Source organism: Crinia signifera, chromosome 19 (assembly GCF_055691185.1).
Source record: "Crinia signifera chromosome 19, ASM5569118v1, whole genome shotgun sequence".
Classification (NCBI taxonomy): domain Eukaryota; kingdom Metazoa; phylum Chordata; class Amphibia; order Anura; family Myobatrachidae; genus Crinia; species Crinia signifera.
Window position 1 is genome coordinate 138,614,690 of NC_139226.1, and position 3,410 is coordinate 138,618,099.

A 3,410-nucleotide genomic window follows, 5' to 3' on the forward strand; every position below is an offset into this window, starting at 1 on the left:
AAATAAATGGTGCCTATCACTGCCCCTGGTGGGCCCTTCATATCTCAGTCCAGCACTGCCTGGCAATGAGCATGGAACAATTGGCAACCAGTATTAGTAGGTAAGTGGTACTTCAGGGGGCATTATGTTTTTAAGCGGCACTAGTGGGGGCATTATATGTGTAAGGCAGCAGCACTAGTGGGGGCATTATATGTGTAAGGCAGCAGCACTAGTGGGGGCATTATATGTGTAAGGCAGCGGCACTAGTGGGGGCATTATATGTGTAAGGCAGCGGCACTAGTGGGGGCATTATATGTGTAAGGCTGCCGCACTAGTGGGGGCATTATATGTGTAAGGCAGCGGCACTAGTGGGGGCATTATATGTGTAAACACTAGTGGTGGCATTATGTGTGTAAGGTTGTGGCACTACAAGGGGGCATTACTGGCACCAGTATTAGTAGGTAAGCGGTACTTCAGGGGGCATAACGTTTTTAAGCGGCACTAGTGGGGGCATTAAGGCAACACTAGTGGGGGCATTATATGTGTAAGGCAGCGGCACTAGTGGGGGCATTATATGTGTAAGGCAGCAGCACTAGTGGGGGCATTATATGTGTAAGGCTGCTGCACTAATGGGGGAATTATATGTGTAAGTGGCACTAGTGGGGGCATTATATGTGTAAGGCAGCGGCACTACAGGGGGGCATTATATGTGTAAACACTAGTGGTGGCATTTTGTGTGTAAGGTTGTGGCACTACAAGGGGGCATTACTGGCACTACTAGGACAATTACGTGTGTAATGGGGCACTTCTGGGAGCATTATACATGAACACTACAGGGGGCATTATGTGTAAAATGCACTACAATGCTATGGGGGGGGTGGGGGGCTGGGAGGGGGTGCAAAATTTATAATTACACCATTGCATATAAGGCATTACCCTGAAGCATTAGGATGTGTGGCATAAAAGTGACAAGCATTATGGTGTGGGTCATAATGTGTATCGGGCAATACTATAAGAAGGAAAAATGACTAGGGGGAGGCTGAAACATACTTTTGCACCGGGCACCATGGCCCTTATTCTGGTTGGTGCGATAATATCCGCGTGCGTTCGTGCCGCCGATGTTTTGTGTCTGCGCATGTGCAGAGGCGTCTCTGCGCATGTGCGAGCGGGGCGTACGGCCAAATCCCGCATGAAATGTGAACACTCCGAAAAGGGGGTGGAGAGGGGCGTGAAGGGCTATTTGGGCTCATTACCATATGCATACGCCCTGCGTTTCATGGGCGTTCCCATGCAAACACTGGGCGTACGTATGGTAATCCGGCTGAGACGCACGTGTAGGGGGCAGACATATGACATCGCCGGATGTCAGCTGCCAGCCCAGATCCCTGCTTTTGCACGGAAAAATGTCCGTGTGGTCTGAGGTTGCGGGAGCTGGTGGACCATCGAATGATGGGGGAGGTTCCCTGAGATGGAGGAGGCGTATTCCATGAAAAATACACGTGCGGTCCGTTCGGCCAGCTTCTTACCGCGTACGGACGGAGTTGGCGATCCGTATGGAAGGCGGGGTTTCGCACGCATGGTCCTGGCCGCATATTCGGATCCGGCCGCACCAATCAGAATAAGGGCCCATGTCACCTAGCTACTCCTCAGAGCACAGGTGCAGGGTCATGTTGGGAGGTATGTATGTTATTATTAGGGCGGGGTGATAATAAGAGGAATGAATTAGGGATGGGTAATCATATGATGTTTCATCGGTAACATCGGATTTATGGTTCCAATGTTCGATGTTTAACCCTGCAATGTTGAAGATCCAATGTTTCATCAACATCGCTAGATTTCTCTCCCGATGTTTTTCTCAATCTTCCAATGTTTTTTCTTTTGTGTGTCAATGTGTGCTGCTTTCAATGCTTTGCAGCCAGCTCACTCTCTCCTTGATTTATATTCATTAAAAACTTAAGAGACTGATAAAAAAACATTAACAAACATGACAGTATCACTGCTGGCTGGGCTTTCATATGTGTGTGTGGCTGTGTGCTGCTGCTGTGGGTGGTAGCTGACAGTGAAAGACAGTCTGGCCAGCCATTCAGCAGCAGCACACAGGACAGCCCCACCCCTGCCTCACTGCAACTGGTGCTGTTAGTGAGTCACTGTCGCTGTCTGCTGTGGTGTTTCTAGCACAGGTCTGGTTTGCATATCAGTGCTGATATACAGACCACACTGTGCTAGAAGCACTACAGCAGACAGCGACACTCCAGGCAGGGAAGAGGAACTGCATGGATTTTCAAAGATAGTGGGTGCTAGAATGAACAGTATAGTACGATAGTCACTAGTAGTGACATTGTGGTGAACTCCCTTCATATTTATTTATTTATTAATAGTTTCTTATATAGCGCAGCATATTCACTTGCGCTTTACAATAGGAGACAGTGATACAACAAACTGGGTATTTACAGTCAGACAAAGGTATGAGGGCCCTGCTCACAAGCTTACAATCTATCAATTGATTTATTATTATGCAGCAAGCATATCACAGCACCTTACAAAGGGCCTGATTCAGTTGTGGATGCAGAATTTGCACAGTTTATTTCTGTGCAGTGATTTATTAGTAACAGCGGACGCAGATACTGAGTGACAGGTACAGTAGTTTCTATTTGAGGGAGGGGATGGGGGCTGGTTTGTCAAACGCAGATGTGTTTCAAACATTAATTTGCAGTTGCACTGGCTCCAGCATCTTTGTTCTGATGGTTATTCTAAGCAACAATAGGGTTGCTCATATGTTTGATGTTGGCAATGTTGCATCTTTTATACTTAAGTGGTGGATTTGAGAGTGCAACTGCACCCAGCCCAACAAAATAAACTTAATAGAGGGATTATTTATCATTTCAGAAGCTTATTAGTGTATTCTATGCTTTGGTAACCAGTTTATTTTAAAAAATATCGAAACATCGGTTGACATCGGTTAACATCGGGTTCACAGTACCAATGTTTAGGTCTAAATGATGTTTTGCAACCAATGTTGTAAAACATCATTTGACTGATGTTTTCTTTCGATGTCCCATCCCTAGAATGAATCCATCAGTCAACAGCAGCAGCCGCCTGCAGTATATGTACCACTCCCCCCCCCCTCCCTCCCCACCTCCCTCCCCACCTGCTCCCGCCTCCTTCCATTTACTCGCCCGCCCACTTCCTTCCTGAGCCCTCCTCCTCCGTCCCCTTTCCCCGCCCCTCCCCTTCTCAGTCAGCTTTACTTCTTTCCTGGACCCTCCTTCTCCGTCCTCATCCCCCCGCCCCCTCCATTCCCAGGCTCCGCCCTCTCTTTCCAGTGCCCCACCTCTTCATACCTTCCCCGTCCTCTGCCTCGCGCTCATCCAGACCTCCTCTTTCCTCTGCCCCGCCCTCTCTCTCAGGCTCAGCTCCCCTGGACCCACCTT